This window comes from Athene noctua, chromosome 7 (assembly GCF_965140245.1).
Source record: "Athene noctua chromosome 7, bAthNoc1.hap1.1, whole genome shotgun sequence".
In the NCBI taxonomy this organism is placed as follows: Eukaryota; Metazoa; Chordata; class Aves; order Strigiformes; family Strigidae; genus Athene; species Athene noctua.
This window is the reverse complement of record NC_134043.1, coordinates 9,203,344-9,224,023: the sequence shown is the minus strand read 5'-3', so window position 1 is coordinate 9,224,023 and position 20,680 is coordinate 9,203,344. Positions and strand designations below refer to the sequence as shown.

Genomic DNA, 20,680 nt, shown 5'->3' with positions numbered 1-20,680 from the left:
TAACTCCTCATCCAAAACTTAAGTCTAACAATAAATAAATAAGAAAAAATATTTCTTGCTTGACCTGTTGGCAAGAAAAATGAAGCTGAAGCAGTCTGTCTTTTTCTCTTGCCATGAGAGTAAGCAGTAATAATGTGATATTCTCCTGATCTTGCCCCTGGGGCTTTGAATTGCCTCACAAGGGAAACAGCAAAAGATGATGTATTTTTGGAGAAGTGATGAATTATACATTTGCACAGGATAAATTTTACTAGTCTGGCAAAACCAGAAACATCATCTGAATAATGGTTTATTTAACTATTTATTTATTGGCTGTTTATAAATTGACAGACATCTCATTCAGGGAGTCTTCATATTAGACTTTCATCCATACTGTATTTTTCATCTGATATCTTGTAAAAATTTGCCAAAAACTTGTAACATTATCCACAAATCCTGGCCATGTTAACCACTGCTAACACCTGCAACTCTGACCTCCTGACAGGAGACAGGAAATAAAGACATTCCTGTTAATTAATGTGATGACCTTATTTTGTGGGCTCTCAACACCTTTGCTTACATTACAGTAAAAATACAGGTTCAGGTATTGATCTAACCTGAAGAACATTAATGTACTTAAGTAAAAAAATTCACTAACATTAGAAAAAATGACATGATTATCTAGATTTGCAAATTACTTTTATATATTGGTTATTTTAATAAATCATGGCAGTATAAAATGAATTCTAAAGAAATTAAACCAAAAATGTATACATGACCTATTCAAGCAACCTTACCACTGCATGCATACTGCATTATTAAGGAAAAGCAATTAGGAAACCACACCTGAGAAGCATGATCACAAAATTCTATCTTGGGGGCAGTTAAAGAAAAACACTAGGAAGCCACATCTGGAAAGCATTATCAGGAAACTATCTTAATGAAAAAAAAAACAAGAGTCTTCTAATAGGAAACCAATCAGCCATTGTAAAGGGGTTAAACAATCTACATACAGAATAGTACAAACCTCTTAAAGCTGCCCATGACAATTTAGGCAGTCATTAGGCTGCCATGAAAAAAAAAAATCCTAAACATTAGTTGCATGGTGACCAGTACTTGAGAATCAGAAATGGAGACCTGATCACACTGGTATCCTGTAATGTTAAATATTTTAGCATTACCTTATCAATTAAGTGAAACATATTACAAAGCCTGTTTATGGTCCACTACCTCCATCGTCACTGCTAGGTGATAACTTGGATATATTTGTGTAGGGAAGAAGAGCGGGCATAAGGGAAAAAGTAGGGCAATAAACACGGTCTTTGAGACAGCTCATTCCACTAACAGATAAGATTCCTGAAGAGAAAGACTGTTTAAACTAAGGTTTACAGGTGATTTGAGATGCTCTGAATATTATGAATATACAGTTAATGGCACTTTACAGAAGTGGAGAGATAATTCTCATTTACAAGAATTTCTAGGCAAACTCCACAAGCGCTGAATTTTCCACATCTTTGAAATAACTTAGAGAGTACAAATACATCAAAATTTTCACTTGCTGCTAATACCACTAGCATATAAGTATATAATCAAGAAATTCCCATGACACTAAAAAAACAAGTGTAACTGCCTGAAGTTTAGGCACATAGTCTAACAAACAATGCTTACAGCACTCACTGAAGAGTTTCAAAGAAAGGTTCTTTCAAGACAGCATATTAAATCTAAATCTTTAAGAACTCGAATTCATGCTTTTCACTTCTCTATTCACATAGGAGAGTCACATCTATGGTTTCCTAAGAGACAAGAAAAATTCTGATATCAGTGTCACTCAGGGTAGAGGATGGAAGCTAGATCACCAGACAGCATTTTAACCTTTAGACCATACTTTATTTCCTCTATGTTATAGTTACAAAAAGTGACTGATGAGAAAAGAAAATTCTTCCACTCTACTGACTGAATTAATTCTGAGTGCATAGCATCTTTATTGTGCAGTATCCTTGTTATGCTTGCTGTTATAAAATCCTGTGGCCCAAGTGACACATACTTTCACATCTCAGCATGTAACAGGATTTCTTTCTTCAACCCACCTGCCAATTCAACAACGCTTCTCATGATCCACCCAATAGGGTAGCCGGCAATACTGAAGATGTGGATTCTTAAAACTCTCCAGTATTTCATTTCCAGCTTACGTGCTGAATAAGTAGCAGTTAACATTTGAAATAAAGTGCATAAATTTAGCTAGGAAATTCCTATAAATGTCAGTAAGAGGGAGGGGGAAAAAAAATAAGCACCACCACATAAACTCCTAAAAATACTTCCCAGAGAGTATTCTGGTCTCATACTGGCAGCCACGGTTAATAAGTGCACAAGCAAGTTCAGCCAGCGTGTCTGATGTTGGCTATGCTTTCTTCAAGTCCCAGAGAGTCAGCCTCTTGCAGTACTGCAACCTGGAATATACCTCCAAATGCCAGTGCTCAGTTTCTTCTCATTCACCTAACGTACATCTCCCACACAGCCAGCTGAACCAGAGCATGCAAACAAGGATGACAAGAAAGCTTGGGAAGGGGGAAGGTATCCATTTTTTACCTGGACACCCTGTTAAGTACTTTCCAAATACAGAAGAGGCAGATGGTCTTTTTTCCCCAAGAGTTTATAGGCTCTATATGAAGCAAAGTGTGACTGGACAAGACAGTGGTGCAGAATGAATGCAGAGGAAGAAATATATCTGCAGTCAAGTCAGAAACACTCCTCTCCAGTTCCTACTTCCTTTTATTTCCATTGTCAGCACAGAGCCATCTCAGCATCCCGCTGTTCACAATATTATGCCGCAACGCTACGTAAAGGAAGATAACAGTTTCCACCATGCTGTTTTCTAGCCTAAGAATTACTCAATATATAGAAGAGGTACACCAGAGAAAAAGTGATTTTGCTTAAAAAGGTATAATTTGGATCATTTTCCCCATTTAGTGGGGCAATGGATTCACATGAATGGGTTTAAAAGCTAAGTGCATCCCTGCACACATATCTGCAGGTTTACAGTCCAAGTCATCAATAAGAAATTTTTCGGTAGAACAACTATGACATTATTGCTTACCAACATAATAATTTCAGGAAAAAGCAAGTGCTGTATGTTTTAGCAGATACTATTTCAAAACAATCTTTATGCTGGAAGAGATTAATACTTCTTAAAGTAGATGAATACAGTGAACAGTAGAAGTACTATTCTAACATTTTAAAATATTTTACACTTAGTTTTACACTTGTTACAAATTTAAATGTGTCTTTGTATATTTTAAAATGTCTTTTGTGCCTACATACTGCAATTTTAAAAAGTAGTTTTGGTTAGAACAACATTGGAAAAAGATTAGTTCTCTTCTGATTACACATTAGATCTGTACCCTTATATAAGTGATGAAAATGGAAGCTGAGACTCATCCTTCTACTTTTAATTTTGGTTCATAAAATATCTACAATTTAATCCAAACTGTCCCTGCTTAATGAGTGACAGGTTCTCTATCCTTGTGAAAAACATTACAAAAGTATAAAAAAAAATGGAAGACATTCTATGAGAAGAAATTGATGGCAGAAAAATTTTTTTGTTCTGCTGAGGGCAAGTAGATAACTTTAATCCCCCAAGAAATATTCTTATCTTTCCAATCTATTTTCTACTTTTATGAAGGTAGGCTTGATTATACATTATAGAGTAAGGGCACTCATATAATCCTAGATGGAAAAAGTCCATATTATTAATAATTATTTATATTTTACTATAAAGAAAACATTCTGTAAAATTGGTGAGTCTCAAGCCTAATCTTTAATACAGGCTAATTTTAAGAACTGGAATTTCTCTTCCATTCTGCCATGGTGCCATACTATGCTGACAGCAATAGAGTGCAATAGCTAAAGTGTCTTGAGGAAGGAGCAGAAGGGACAACATTGGCCATAGGTTGGAGTTGACCAGACCACAAGAGAAAGAAGTTCTGCTCATTATTTAAGAACAGTAGAGACAATAATGACCAGAAATTAAGTGAAGCCATCCCCTCACCATCCAAACACACTTACCTTATCACATTGACATTAATTCAAGATAGACTAAGGTATAAAAGACAATGAGGATTCAGCCTTCAGAGAAACGAACTAGATTTCCCAATAAATTCTTCCCATTTCTAATCCCTATTGTTGTATGATACTGGAAAGCTTCTTGCAAGTGACATTGTGAGTACACATCAAACACCAGAAGAATCAGCCTCTGACAGTAAGACCTCTGCCTGTCTCATGCAGATAACTCACATACATATAAACAAAACCAAATGTTATGGTTTCACTATTTCGAGAAATACAACAGTAAAACACAAACAGGCTGTTAGAACAGCATAGCCAGGACCCCCAGTTTCTGTAGGTACTGGCAGATAAAAAGGTGATGTCAACTGCTCAGATTTAGTGATGTTTGAATTCCCAGGTACTTGTTTTCAGCTAACTCAAAGGACTTTTGACATAAATCTGGGCCATCTCAACCTCACTCCTGCAGATTTGCAGCAACAGGCCACGACAATCTTCCATCACATCCCTAGAAGAAGCAAAGCTACTCCACTTCAAGTGCATTACTTCTAATGAGCTGACATCTTCTATGACTATCACAGCTGACATTGGTAAGATGGAGAGTATTGATTGAAAATATATTACCCTCACACATTAAACACACCATATGAACATCTCAAAAATGAAGATCATGGCAAATCTACCAGTGTCTTCTTGAAAACCAATCATACGTGCACTCATGCATTCACAAGTAGAATGCACTACAGACAGATGCCTTCATCTTCAGTTGTAATTTAATGATAAACTGTATTTGCTATTAGCATTTGGAAACAGCTTGAGTAAGAATTGTAGATTTCATTTCAGTATTTTATTACAAATACATCTTATTTTCACTGAAGGGAAGCTTCAGTCTATTTTTTTCTAAATTACATTTTAGAAAATAAAGTATTACTGAAAAAAATAGAGGCTTTAATCTTACATCAAATTTAGCCAAGACTTTCATGTTCCATTTCTTATAATGCACTTCAAAAGCACAGAACCACCTGAAGTCATAAAGCTGGATTAGAAAGGGGTTAGAAAACCATCTTGGTATCACAGGTCTTATTTCCCTTACAGTTGCTAACATGGATGCACACATAGTTAGAGTACCTGTTTCTTCAAAACCCATGTGTCTTCCATATATCTGTGTAAAACAATTTGCTGTGACCAATGTCAGAAATCAGACTATTCGACTATATATTTTAGCATAAATAATTCAAGATTTGTTTTTTGACTTGTTCTCTAAATTTATTACATCAGATTTAAGCTTTTAGATGAAAAGGTAAATATTAATGCTCTGCACATCTATAATTAAATTAACAATGAATTGATTACATCTTTCTTTCTCCCTTGGGAAAAAAAAAAAAGTAGCAGTCAAATTATCTGAACAAAACTATGCTGTGCGTTTCTCCCGTTTTGGGTCTTATTTCCTCCATTCTCTACAACACACTTAATGCTTCCCAGTTCAACAGCTATTACTCCTGCCGTTGACAGAGGCTCAGCAGACAGTCATGCCCATTCTCCAGGAGATGGAGCAGCACCAGCCCTCTATTTCTACCTCTCCCCAGCACAGCAATGATAGGGAGAGTCAGACAAGACTCATGACATGGGCTGGAAAACTGAAGCCATAATCATGCAAGTACTATATGTGTTGGTGTTTGTTAAGCTATCCTTGGTAACTGTGAGAACACGTTTCTACATCAGCAACCAAATGCACTGCCCCAGAAGAGAAACCACTGTCTTGGTAGGGCTGAGCAATGAGGAAGGGCAAACTGAGAGAGACACGCTGTGTTTAACAGGTTGTATTTCATCCATCAGGTACATAGTCATCACTGCTCAAGGAGTGCTGCCCACACTGACCCTGGGCTACAACATCCCCACACACCATTTTTTGTTGGTGGAGGAAAATCATCATCATGCTGAAGTTGAGAAAGCTATTAAAATATAAGATACAATAAATCTGTTTCAGCACTACATAAAAACCTGCATCATCTCAGCTGCTCAGCCAGAGGCTGGAATAGAGCCCTATAGTCTACTTTTACATACACTCCTTCCATTTCAAATCACTAACAGCCTGGTCAGCACAGCCTAGCCATTATGCAAGCTTCTTAACAGCCCCAGCTGTACGTGTAATACAGGTACATCTGCTCTGAAAATGTAACACCTGGATTCAAGTAAAATACAATACTTCATCTTTTTTCCTCTCTAAGCACCTTCCCAAAATGCCCCCCAAGATTAGAAAAACTTTAACATTTTAGAATTACTATTTCCTTCTTTTCTGACTTCTCCATGACATTATTTAACTAATTCCTGCTCACCTAAGCTGCTCCAAGTAAGTGCAAGCTATTCCTTTCAGGTGGGAAATAAAACAGTGCAAACTGGCATTTCCCACAGTTTTATTTTTGCCTTTTGCATCCCCTTAATTTTTCAGCTGAAATATCAGTTATGAGCTTAAAATAATGAGCTGATAATGAATTCCAAAAAATGTGCAACCAGAACCATTCCACTGCACTCTGAACTCCCGTTCCTCCTCAAATCCTGAATACTGGCCTTAATGTTCAAGCATCTCCGTGTGTCTAATTACAAATTTGCTGACAGAAAAGCAGATGTATTATGTCTCAGTATTCTTGCTTTTAAGCAGCTTTCAAGTGTGTGGGCCACACACTGGTGCTGAATTCAAATGTGCTACATTAGGTCATACAACAGGAAAGACAGATATCCTTAATTCATTAAAGTTCTCAGTTTAGATGCATAATATGCCACATCAGGAGAAAAAAAATAAAATACACACAAAACACAGTAGGTCTGGGCACAGAAAATGCAGGTATTGCATAAAAACATCTTCTCAACTCAAGTAGGTAAGTGGCCTGAAAAGGCTGAACTGACCAACACTAAATTGCATTTCCTTTCGTCTTATTCCAGCACTCTGCTTTTCCATCAGCTCAGGCACCATATTCCCTGCTCCTCTCCCTTCTCCTGAATATCTTATAGCACACATCTCAATTTCCCTGCCCAAGGCAGTCACACTTCAGACACAGCATGTAAGTACCAGGATCTGAGCACTAAATGGGAGCAGTAAATTATTTTTTCCAGCAACACCAGACTATCTGCAAGCTCCCCAGTACAGCCAGTGAGTGCAAGAGGATGGGGAAGACAAGAAGGCACAGCCTCCCTGAGTGAAGAATGGAGACAACACACCACATGCAGTGGGTTACCATTTCACTAGTATATGCTAGAACAGATAGTGGTTGAAATCAAACTGTAAAATAAGGATCCTCTGGGAAATAAGCATTTAAAGGTAACTTCAGCTGGGGAAATAAAAATTCAAGTCAAAGCCATAGTCGCTTGTGAGGACTTTGCTTTTTACACATTCTAGCTATGGTTCATATTCCTATTTACCATTAAAATATTCAGGTTAACTCCAAGAGAGCAAGAAAGATAGGTACTCGCTTATGTATAGATCTCTACCTTTTAAAAGTAGGTATCTACCTTTTAAAAGCTTCCTACTCAACAAGTTTGAGGGATCCACTCAAAACAGATTTGTATGAGATTTACTCAAATGATGTTCTCAGTCCTTTAATCTTGCCATAATAGATGGTAGCTTTCAAGATATTTGAAATGCATGGAAACATTTACAATATGTCAAGTTTCCAGGGGCTGTAGAGACTGAAATATATGCTTTTAATTTACCCTGAAATACAATGTTTTCTAGATCTTGTCTGAGCAATTTCTGCTTCAGAAATCAACACCTTTCCATCTGCTCACTTGTTTGAGAGAATAATGATTAATTTGGGCTGGCTTGTTACTACTGAAATTTATGCAGAATTAAGATCATGTTTATCCCATCGCCTGGAGTTGCACAGGCTGTTTGTACACCCTAGTGGGAAGACGTGGCCAGTGCACTCTACTAGAGAAACCTAGAAAATAAGCAGCTGTTCTATTAATAAAGAGAATATTAAGAGTATGATACACACCATACAATGACGCAAAATAACCACCGAGGCAGACCTGCAGTATCGGACTTTTAATACCCAAATTGTAGTGAACTGATTTATGTGAAATGAGGCCCAAAATCTGTGGAGTTTAAAAAAAGTTTACAACTTGAGAAAGCAGCATTGAAGTCTACCGTACCCTTAATTTACAGTTGAAAAAACATGTAATTGTCACCCCTGAAATCCCTCTTTCTTGCATCTCCTACAAGGGCTGCAGAACATGTGCTCCTCTGTATGCAGCAAGCATGATATTTCTGATCATACTGCCAGGATAGCCATTTCTTTCTTCATCATTGCAGCTTGTTGCTTCATCTCCTCAAAATCCACAGAACACAAAAATAATGTATACTTATGTGAGTAAAATAATCTACCAGTATGTTCCCTGAAAACAAAAGTACTATGTAATTGAACTCCTGTAAAAAGATAAATTAATACTGATGGGAACTTCAGCTGATTAGTCATTAAACTCACCTTCCATTCAAACTGAGTTACAGAACATTTGTTATTCATTACAAGAGAAACACAAAAATAATTTCAAATTGAAAAAACTATTCTATACTTTTCCATCAAAACACATCACAATAACAAGTTCTGAAATGACAATTTTCCTCAGTGCTTACACTACTCTATAGAGAAGACAAGAGTAGTTACAGGGGTTTTTTCTGGGTTTTATGTAATTGTTATAATTTTTTGACCAAACTCACTCTTGTCCTAATACATATTTTATACTATTCCAGTGTTAAAATATGATATGCCTCATCTAGGTTACTCAAACTGAAGTTTCATCAAATCCTTGTATTAAGAAAATTATAACTGTTTCATGATAACCATAATTTTTTTTATAATTCCATGTTGATATTATATCCTAAAGTTTCATGTGCAGTACTATCTCTGGTGTAGATATTGGAGTTGATTGTTCTTTATTTTTCTCCAGAAATAGAACAGACCTCAAATTTCAGTTTACTGGAACATCACACCATAAGGTAATAACTCCTTTCCAACATTTCAGCCTAGAGTTTCCTGTTCCATCTATTCTTAAAATTAAAATATAGAAGCAGCTTACAAATCAGACCTAAGTTTTGCACATGGACACAGTGCCTGTAATGTCCATCAGTCATTCTGTTCTTACTCCAATATGTTTTGGACCTATACAAGTCTCAACCAAATCTGGCAACAAAACTCCCATCTTCTCTAGGAAAGAGCAAAGGAAACGCTCCTGCTGAAAGGCTGCATCCTAGGTCCACTCTTTACTAGAGATGAGAAAAATCAACATACAAACTTACCCTCAGGCCATAAAGTCCCAGGAGAACAGGCTTCTGTGGTGTCAGTGCTAATGGAAATACTTGCTCAGTGATCTCTACAGCCCAGACCAGGAGACCGCTATACAAACATGATTCTAAATAGTTATTCTGATTACAGGATTTTCTTGACCATCTATTCCTGATAACTGTAAGCTCTTCCATAGTATAAATCACTGAGTTCTCACAGGCTTTTTTTTTAAACCACAAAAGCTTACTTGCAAGTATGTCCTGAATGAAGATTTACTGCGTGGCAGCACAGCTATTAACCCAACCAGTTCCACTCAAGAAGAAATTCCACAGTGGCAGCCTCAGTCACCGTGTGTTAAACCTTCTTCCTTCACACGCATAAAACTCACATAAGTTAACAGAACTTATGAGTAAAGATTTTTGATGTTTCTAAATATCTGTCACTGAGAAAAGCATTTTTAAAATAACTTTCACATACAATATTAAAAACTTTTCACCATTCATCTCTGCTTACATATATGTACACTCCACAGAATGAATGGTCCTTTAAGCAAGTAGAATAGTGTCAAGGATAGATGATTTTCTAGGGGTTTTTTTACATCCAAGCCTTAAAAGAATTAAATTGAAAAGAAGAAATATCCCCCCCATGATTGCTCTTATAAGGCTAAGAAAAATTGAAAAGAAAAAAGTGATTTTTGTTCTACTGGATTTGCTCTAAATATGCTTTAAAAGAACAAGGAGACAAATTGAAAAGACAAAAATTATTATTTTTAAAGCTGCAATAAAATCTAGAAGTAGTTTAAAATTAATATCTATGGGGAAATGACTAGATAATGCTGAAGACACTGACAGCCCATTCCCATTCACTATAGCTCAATTGGTGGAGCTCACCACAGAATTTCTCAGTCTCACAAATTGATAGATGAATACATTTTCCCAAAATTATTTTTATAGTACAGAACGTTGCCATATCTTAAGTCATAAGATAGCATTTGAAAAGAAACACTTTTGTACAAATTGAGTATTTTATCTATCTTTTGTAATGCTGCTTGAAATAGGAAAGGTGAACATCAACTCTTAAGTCTTGGCACAATTACGTAGAAAAGAACTTTTCCCTAAAACACTGAAAGAGACAAATTGCTTAGAATTCTAGCAGGATTTGTAACAAGGGGTGAAGTAAACACTGGCAAAGCTGTTACCTGGTCTGCTATTTCTCCTGCTTTTAATGCAATATAACAACCAATTGACATTACAACACAAGTCTTTTTAGAAACAAACTAAAAATTAGAGCATGAAGCCAAAATGTTAAAATCATAAACAACTGTTTCTAAACTAATCTAAGACAAAAATATTGATTTTATTTTTCTTGAATTAATCCTCATTAACACTTCCTGACCTATTTAACACTTAGGAATCTTTCTCACTGATAACTTTTTTTTTGTTAACAGAGGATACCATCCTTGAGACTTGGAGTCATTAGAAACAAGCACCTTAAACTCAAGTCACATACTATTATTAGATCAGCTTGTCACATACAACACACTACAGTAATAAGACCAAAACGTCTCTAAGAACAGTCACATTCTGCAAAAAATGCTTCTGTTGTTACCCAAGCACTTGCAAATCCAACAAAACCAAACACAAACGTAGTGGCTGAGTTCCACTTACAGCCAGCAGACTGAGTCCCGGTATTTCTATTTGCTCCATTTGCACCACATTTACCCACAAGCATCTCTCAAAGTCTGGAAATACAACGTGTGTACTCTTCCAAGCATACCATCTGCACATTCTGGATCAAACAACCTAAAAGTAGCATTAGAGCACTTCTGTGAGCACTGTGAGATTGCACAAATGATGCCTTTATTCATGAGAACCACAGGCTGCAAAGGGCCCCTCTGAAAGACATGCAGAGTTCCTTCCACATCCCATTTCTTAATGGATGAGATACCTCTTACCTATCTGACCAAAAATGTAATGGCTACCACTACCTTTGGGTGTCTTTTAGAAGGGGTTAATGCCTTCTCTGCCAGATATGAATTAAAACCAGCTTAAATAATCAGGTTTCTCAACACTGCGTGTACATTTATTTGTCATCAGAATTTCTTTCACAACTTCATTTAGACAGGCACTTTTTCAAATCCATCCTATTCTTCACAACTTACAAACAGTTGCCCTCCCTCTGTTGGCCTTGATCCACTGTAATATGTTGAAAATAGAGATCCATTTTTCTTGCCAGACAGGGTGGATGGTTATCTGAAGTGAAAAGTTTCATTTCCCAGCATCTTTCACTGAAACTATTGCCTGATAATTATACGGAATAGGAAGTAACCATTCATCAAATCCATAATATATCAATTTATCATGGTGATTCTCTCCATGTGAAACATGAGAACCAAAATGAATCAGCTAAGCTCCATCACATCAAAGTTAAAAAAAAAAACCTCAAATGGATAAAATGCATTTTCCTCATATAGCAGAATGATTGAGGCCCTATAAATGTTAAACTACCTTCTGTCATTATAGAAGATGATTTTAATCTCATATCCTTACAATTCAAGCCAGTATAAATTTACTGGCAATTTAAAATTATTAAATGTTATCTGACTCTTAAGTGTGGATAACAAATAAGATTTTCTATTCCCATGCTACCACAGGCAATTTAGTTAAAGTAACATGTAAAACAGAAAACCTAGCATTCCACAAACAAATCCATCTAAATGGACCCTATTAGCTGAAAACATATATGCATACACTTGCTTTAGCAATATCTAACCTTCAGCATCTCCTCAACACAAAATCATCATGAACACATTAGTGGATTTGTCATTCCTGGCTGGCCTAACATTGACTCATACAACCACATCTTAAACCAGCTAAAAAAACCCAACCAACACATTTCCTAGCATTCTGATTCTCTGTTGTTGACTATTGGAATGATGGACACGCTGACAAATGCTCTGTGGACAACAGGTGCCAAATTGTGCATAAAGATGTCATCTCTGAACAGGACACATTTTTCTGACCAGTCAAGTTGTTTATAAGGAAAACAACTTAAATACAAGATTAAGCCATCTAGCAGTATCTGAAATAAAGGTCTATGGACCATTTTGGTCTTCACAGAACTGGATTTCTACTTAGGGAAGTGCAGGAGAAGCAGTTTGAGGACAACAGTCATGCCTGCTCTGACCCTTTTTTCTACCTACCAGGAAGGGTTCACACTGGTAAAGGTACTCCCGTTCCTCTGACCATATATACCTCTGAGCACCGTCCCTATCTTGTCCTCTTCCATGACTGCAAAGGGACTGGGAATGTGCTAAGAGGACAGACACACACGTAACTGCCTAAAACCCTTCCCACTCTGTTTCGTCACAGGACTGTGCAGAAGCTACTGAAGCATGACAAAATGGATGTTTGAGACAGATTTTCAAACTTCTTGGCATATAGAGGTACATGATCCCAAATCCTGCCTGGATTTACAGCAAACCAAGGAAACAGCTGCAAGTTTTGTATCTGACAGAACTACAAACTCGTAAGCAAACGTTTAGTCTGATGAACTTATAACAGTGAAATATCATAGTTGTCAGTTTTCACATTATTTTTAGATAACTATTTACTTCTGAGGATGTGTGTTAAACATCTAACAGGCAGCCAAGTGGAAAGGGAGGTAGAATCTCAATAGCTAAGTAAAGATATTTTATACCTTTGAGAAACAATATCTATTCTTTTATTCTTACTACTGGATAAGATGCAACTCTTCCTATACTCTTCCACAGTCTTCTATGATCATGTCATTCTCACAAGAAGAGGGACCTACCCCAAAATCACCAAGCCTGGCAAAAATCTAGCATGCTCATACTTTTGCTTATATCCTTCTATTTTTTGCTTTGACAAGAAAATTCTCCGAGGAAGAATAGGTGCACCTGAATACCAGAGGTAAACTGTGCTGCAACACACTGGAGGGCTACCCCGATTCCCAAACATTGGGGCCAAATCTTCCTGCCCTCTTCTCACTGTGGAGGTGGGGAATCTCTTTTTAAGTCTTTCAGGCATTTTACTGAACTTTGCTAGCTGTCTTAGATTCAGGACTTATTTATTTGACCTCCTATTTCCCTTCAGGTTCACTGTTAATGACAGTCCTTTATCTAACACTACCCAACATTAACAGTCTAACAATTATCTAACATCTAAGAGTCCATTATCTAACATCAGAGATTCTAATTAGATAGAAGAGGGAAAATTTTTCACAATCAGATCAATCACTGGGATAATCTCCCCAGGGAAGTGGTGGATTCCCCAACATTGGACACTTTTCAGATCCAGCTGGAAGGGTGCTGGGCCACCTTGTCTAGGCTGTGCTTTTGCCAGAAAGGTTAAAGCACATTATCCTTGAGGTCCCTTCCAACCCCATATTCTATGATTTTTGTTGGACGAGCTACTAAGTGGGGTTTTTTTAAATAAAAAAGGTGCATCAGAGCAAGCTCCTTTCCCCAGGTACCCGATTAGTGGCTCTACAGAAAGAAGCAGCTTTCCTGTAGGGAGGCTGCTGACACCTGAACCTACCTGAAAGACACCGAGATAGACACTCCTGATTTTCTGACATTAATTCTTTCAATTAAAGCACATGCCTTCTCATGGCTTCCCCCCCTTCAGAAGACATTTCTGGCCTGTTATGTTCTGAAATACAGTTTGCATGTGAAGTACAGCACATAACCTGCTGTAGAAGTTCTTTTCAAACTCCTGTTACTGAGGTATAGGAAAGAGTTTAAGAAAGCAGAATTATTCATAGGAACTGCATTAGCACTACTTGTGTAGGCCACCATCCAAAACCAATGTCAAATTCATTTACTTCCAGGGCTTTGTTGTGCAGCCCTTATCCCTCAGCATAATAAGGCAAATACTCAGGTGCTAATTTTTTTGTACAGTTAAAAATGAATTATAAGAATGCAATCATCTTTATTTTTTCCCCAAGGCCTTTTTAGTCAATTTACATTCTAAGAATTCAATACATTATTAGAACATATATTTTTATAGTAGTTCATCTTATAAAAGCCATGATTAAACAGATAAATAATATAGTTCATTATAAAATATAGTTCATTAATATTTTTAATAGAGGAGATATTTTGGTACAGTAAATATTTGCTGCAATAAAATTTAAAATTATTTTTTCAAATATATCTATATTCCACATAGAGACACACATACAAACTTCATTTGTTTACATCAGCAAGCCATTACTTGAGTAGATCCATTTACTGATTACACAGAAGTAAAGGGATTCAAAGTGGTGAAACAAAAACATTATTTCTTTGCCCTGATCTTCTAGACACACTGCTAAGGCCAGAGTCCCAATCTCAACAGGGACATAAAGAGGGCAGAAAAAACAAGAGGAGGTCATAAGGGTAACCTTCTTGTGTTACAGCTAATGGGGAAATCTACACTAACATTTTAGCCTGGGCTGGGAATGCAATTTTGAGGGAATCCCATTGCCCCCACCCAGCTCACCAAGCTGGGCTTGCAGCACCAAGCAGGCAGGCTGACACACTCCCAAGGCACCCATCAGTCCCACCACCAGACCACAGCCATGGCACATAAAAGGTGTTCTGTATGGATGCCTCTTCCCACTATAAAGACTTACCACTACACAGATTCATTGCTTCCTTGAGAAGGCACTGCCAGAACCACTAGCATTAGTTACAGCAGGACCTGCTCCACTCCTCCCACGTCTCATCTTGAATTGCATCTCAACTTCATGATTTCTAACTTCTCCTAAACTCTGCCATTAGATTTACTGTCCAGTCACAGAAAGTCACTTTAGGAAAAAAAAAAAAAAAAAAAAAAAGATATCCACACTTTGTACATATTCCCCCAGAGAATACACAGGAGATGTCTATTACTGCCAGGAATGCAGCAACTAAATCTAACAAGTTCAACAGACCATCACCTCCAATTCGTCATAGGCCTTTTTTTGTTAAACAAGTCCTCCTCTCTGCCTGTTCTTTCAATCTCTGGTTATTATTTATGTTTGCTATGCATTAAATAATTTCCACTCCCACTGGCCTCCTCCCACAAATCCCTCAGACATAAGGTAGGGTATTTACTGTCACTTACATGGCTGGTTTTGAGTCCCAGCAGTGCATGTGTTTCTTTATGTGCTACTTCACTGTGGCAGTGATGCCCTTAACAGCATCAAGATTCACAGTTAGAGAATGGCAATTTCAACTCTTATTTATACCAGTTCTTTGAGTCCTTTTAAAAACAGCTCCTGCTTCAACATCTTAACTCAGTGTTAAAATTATATTTGTATATTCAAGGTTGATGAAACATGTTCTCGTGAAAGAGGCTGGTTTGCAGCATGTGTGAAGGTGAGGCAGGTGACTGACTGCTCTAGTACAACCCTGGCTAGATAGAGCCTGGAGATCAATTGAACCTCAAGTGTCAGGCAGGGTCTCCCCCACTTCTCTGTGACCATGTTTGCTCCAACAGTAGATCTCAGCCCCTGAAATCTAAATGCCACCTTCCTCCTTACCCTCCCCCATCATATCCCTGGTGATTCTCAGCTAAGGGCTTTGTTAAGCAACAGAAAAGCTTTTCACTAATGGACTTTTTAGGTAACAGCTTCTTCTAAAAAAGTAAAGTACTAGCATACATTTTTGCTTGCCAAGATTGCTTTGAAAAACTGAAATGAGAATTGCTGTCAAGGGAGACACAGCTGCAAGATCTGGGCATAATGACATCTTTGCCACTTGATAAAACAGAAAAAAGTTTAAAATAGAAGCAAAAATAAAAGTAGCTAATAATTTCATGAAGACTTTTCTTAAAGCAAAATAATTCATTACATATTTAAATACATTTGATCATTTATTCAGGACAAATTATGAGTGTATAAGCAAGAGAGCAACAGGGTGAATTCCCCTTTACTTCAGAAGAACCCTGCAATGTCAACATTTCAACATGTTCTTTTCTCATAGTTCATGAGCAACTATACACTTGCTGTCTAAAATAGCTTATTTCACACTAAGCAAGACTCCTAGAAGGAAAAAAAAAAGCAAAGTCTTCAAGAAAGTTCACTATGAATTAACTTTCATTTCACTGACTACTTGCAGCTACAAGAATAACAGGTATCTTTAATTCTCAAAGCACATTAATTTATTTTGCAATACATCTTCAAAAACATAAAAGAAGATCGAAGCACTTCAGTACTGCAGTTGCACATAGCACAATATGCAGTTGAGCTTTCGGGATGCATTGCTTTATGTTACTTTCTGCCAGTAACATGAGGAGGAACACAAGATACATAGCTCCATTTTGCTTCTGAGCTGTAGAAACACAACATGAAGTACTCAAAAAAAATCTCCCAACTGCCTCTGGACTGAAGTCAGCTTTCCAGGTTTGGATACAGGAAGCAACACTATTAGCATCTGTCTAGAAGCATATTAGTCTTCTAGAGAGAAGAACACTATGCAAAAAGAACATTTAAGTGTGTAACGTAGACGTGCTATAGTGTACAACACTGTTACCATATAAGCTTTAAAAAAAATCTTTAAAAACCACCCCATTGTTGCTCTGTTACTCAGGTTGTTTTTGCAATTTTGTCTCAAACTACAAAGCATCAGCAACAGCTACAAGTGTTAACAGATGGCAGCAGAGCCAGAGCCCTCCTGCAGATCCAGCAGGACTTTACTGTCCTCAACCAGCTCTGAAATTCAGCTTCAGGACTGCCAGGAAACAGGGTCCAAGGCCACAGATTTACACCACATCAGATGGCTCTGAAGACTGCAGATTATTGGCTCAATAATCTACCAAATTAGTTATTTACATGAAGCAGTGTGCCACTTCTACAGCACTTTTTAACTGGCCATTTAGAGTCAATGTAGTCAGTCACATTTTTAGGTTTTGTTCATTGTTGACACGGACAATCAAAAATTAAAATTATTTTTAGAATGCCAAAGCACTGATAAGTGCAATAGGTCAAAAATATGCTTAAGTGAAAAATGTACTTTAACAGGTTCTGCAGTTTTAAGTCCAGAGGATTCTGCTTTAGGTACTGTTTTCACTTTCCTAGATCAGGGAAGCACTGACATTATTACATGGACTGGATACTTCTGCTTAGAAACTGATGCTCTGAATGCTCAAATGCAGAGCTGCACTGCCTTAAAATGAAAAAAAAAAAAAAATTGTTAAATTACAGCAATTTGAAGTCAAATGACATTGATTTCAAGGAACATTTGAGCACATACTCTGCCTTGAGTCAAAGTGCTCTTTCTTCTATTCAAATGAGCCCTCTTAAACTGAATGAAGTACAGGTTCAAGTGACTTACTGACCTGGAGCTTAAATGGTCACAAAACTTGGAATAGTATGTCCTTCGGGACTTATACATTCTAATCACGGGAAGCTTTACATATTTATAGGACACTTACGTTTCTAAACACCACTATACCAAAAGCCTGGGTAGCCTTCTTAGAGCACCGTGCTCCTTTGAACTTTCTACAGTACAGAGCAGTAATACAAGAGAATTTCATATTACTTCTGTGCTCTACAGTATGTTTTGTACCATTCTTTTGCAGACTGCATTTTGTTGTGGTGGTTTATTCCCTGTATCCTTCGGTAACCTGATTTACACATCTTTTTAACCCTTTAGCAAGTTCCTGATATTTATCTATGCTAGAGTAAAACAAAACAACAAAAATCCCACTCTTAAAAACATGCAGGTACTTAATTTACTAACACTTAAAGGGCATGTTTTAAACATTCTGATGATTTCCTCAGTCATTTCAACATTAATTTCACTACTTCATCCAAAATATTAGTTCTCCAGCCCATATGAGTAATTATTCTGTTGATACTGGATTTTTTCTTCAACATGTAGATGTAGTTTTGAGCAGGCTGTGTGGTGGGTTTTTTTAGAGCAGTAGCAAATTTACTGAAACATCTGAAATTACAACTAAGATTTTAATAAAGACCTTGAAGCTTGCAAGCACTAATGACTCATAGTTTAGCGTAATCTCTGGGAGATGGGACCCATTTTCCAAAGGCAAGTTCACTTACAGTTACTATAACAAGATCATTTGTACCTTTCCCAGCACTGAAATGTTGCTCCATCCAAACACGCAGTCAGATCAGGTACAGCCCAGCCTGATACAACAGCTCCTACACAAAACATTCTCCAAAGAGTGTTTCATTCGCAGATACGTCACACTGAAGAGTCTTGCAAACTGATGTTGTAACCCAATCATACTGGTTTACTGATAGGATTAAAAACCTTTTTCTTTTAGTACTGAGTATTTTTTCTATCCGTCATGGAAGGCATCAGCATTCTATGGACTTGCCACATTCCCATTGAATGGAGCTCACCTGAAAGACTTGTGCCAGTGACACCAACTCAAGCCGATTCAGCCACAGTGGTGAAATTTTGAACCTGAATGCGATGCTCCATGAGAAGTTAATTTTGTTCAAGGCTGAGTAGAATCTCTTCTAGTCTGGTAAACAGTAATACAACTGCAGCCAAAGGTTACTTTTCATTTGGGAAGAACTATTCAGTCACAAAAATACTCCATACAAACTATAATTATGTGATATTGTGTAAGTCAAGCTACTCATGGAATAATTTAGCAAAGACCACAGATTTTATTTGAGCCTTAAGATATACTTATGGCATTGCTTAATTAGCCATGAGGTATCAAGTCTAATACTGGTTCACAGTTTTCTACCCCCTAACAGTTCTTCGCAGCCAAAAAAATATTTACCAATGCATTTTTGTTTAATAATAAAAAAATCAACCACAAATACTCTAGCTGTAATCCATCTGTCCAACATTAATAAGACTGCCAGTGCAACACTGTTTTCTGGAAGAACCATCATACATTTTAATAAGTTTAAGAGTTTCACACTACTTTATTCTTGTAAATATTTATCTTACATGTTAATTGAAAGTGGAAATAGAATTTTTTCCAGTAAAATGGATTTAATTACCATGATAAAGATGCAGCACATACCCAAATAATTCACTTACAAACTCAATAAGAGCCAAATATTCTAAACAATGAATCAAAGTCATTATGAATTAAGCTAAGACAGTTTGTCCTATTGTTGGAAATATGCACATGTAATATACATTTTAATCTATTATATTCATAGTAACTAATTTCATATACCTTGTAAATATGAGTAAGTTTTACTGTATTAATATCTAATAGAATGTGCATACCATCATCGATTAGAGTACAGAAAAATATATGGAAATCAAAATAATTTCTGTAGAGAGGTTGTGGGATTGAATTCATATCCAATCTGCTGAAAAAGAATTTCCATTTGAATCTAAACTCCAATTCACAATGCATAAACTATGGCTATTTATTACAGGGTTGTATCATTTATCACTTTTATAGAATCCACCACATTTTCCAGGCTATAAAATGCCTTAAAATTATGCAGCAATGATGTATGTTATCATTATTTTTCTTTGCCAATGTTTGGAATACATTCAGCAGCACAAAATGGGGCTGATTTATAAACTGAATAAATAATAACATCCTTCAACAGTGTGTGTCTATGGAAGCTTCATTTACTTCCTGATTCTAAACATTATATTAAAAACAAATATTTGATCAAATTAAATTCAGAACATTATTGCACTGGATTGGTGCAAGTAACTCCAGAGACTGCTGAAAGAGCATAACCTTCCAGCACTGCTGCCAGCAACTGGCAACCAAAATTCATTTACAAACAGATTCTCATTCAGAAGGTAAAAACAGCTACCATTAAAAGTCCATATACTAGGTTCTGAATCTGAGAGTTTCTAAAGAAATTAGTTCCTAAAGAAAACTATCCTTTAGTAGTAAATTTACAGTTCAGTCACTGTGACTGGATATTTCTTTCCTTCGAAAATACTTTGTTGGTTCAGTAGTCTCAAACTTGTGAGCCCTTTTTCACCTTATAATTAGTTTTGTGGGAATAATCCTTTAGACTGTAATAAGGATGAAACCAATGAGGCTCTAGACAAATAATGAAAAGTTTATTAGGAAAAACTATGTTACCTTAGGAGTTCAACAGAAACTTGTAGGCCTGCCAAATCTCCATAGATTATTACAACCCCAAAGAAAAGGTATCTATCTAATAGCACACTTCCTACCCCTGAAAAAGTCATTAATAAAGATATAAATACCTAGCATATATTCACTGGTCTCACTGCAAGCTAGTACTGCTTGATTTGGGGTGTTTTTTTTTTTATTTTGGTAACAATACAGCAAGTTACTCCTAACAAATTGCACATCACACCTCTGTCCCCAGGAAGCATTTTGTGATGTTCAGGACTGGGATGCATCTACTTTCAGACATCCATAAGTGACAGCATGTACCAGTGC

At 36.7% G+C, this 20,680-nt stretch overlaps 1 protein-coding gene across 1 annotated transcript in view; it reads right to left on the bottom strand.

Moving 5' to 3' along the window:
• The window catches only part of DPP10 (dipeptidyl peptidase like 10), a 556,222-nt gene that overhangs the window by 485,542 nt on the left and 50,000 nt on the right, over window positions 1-20,680 (bottom strand). The window lies entirely within an intron of this gene.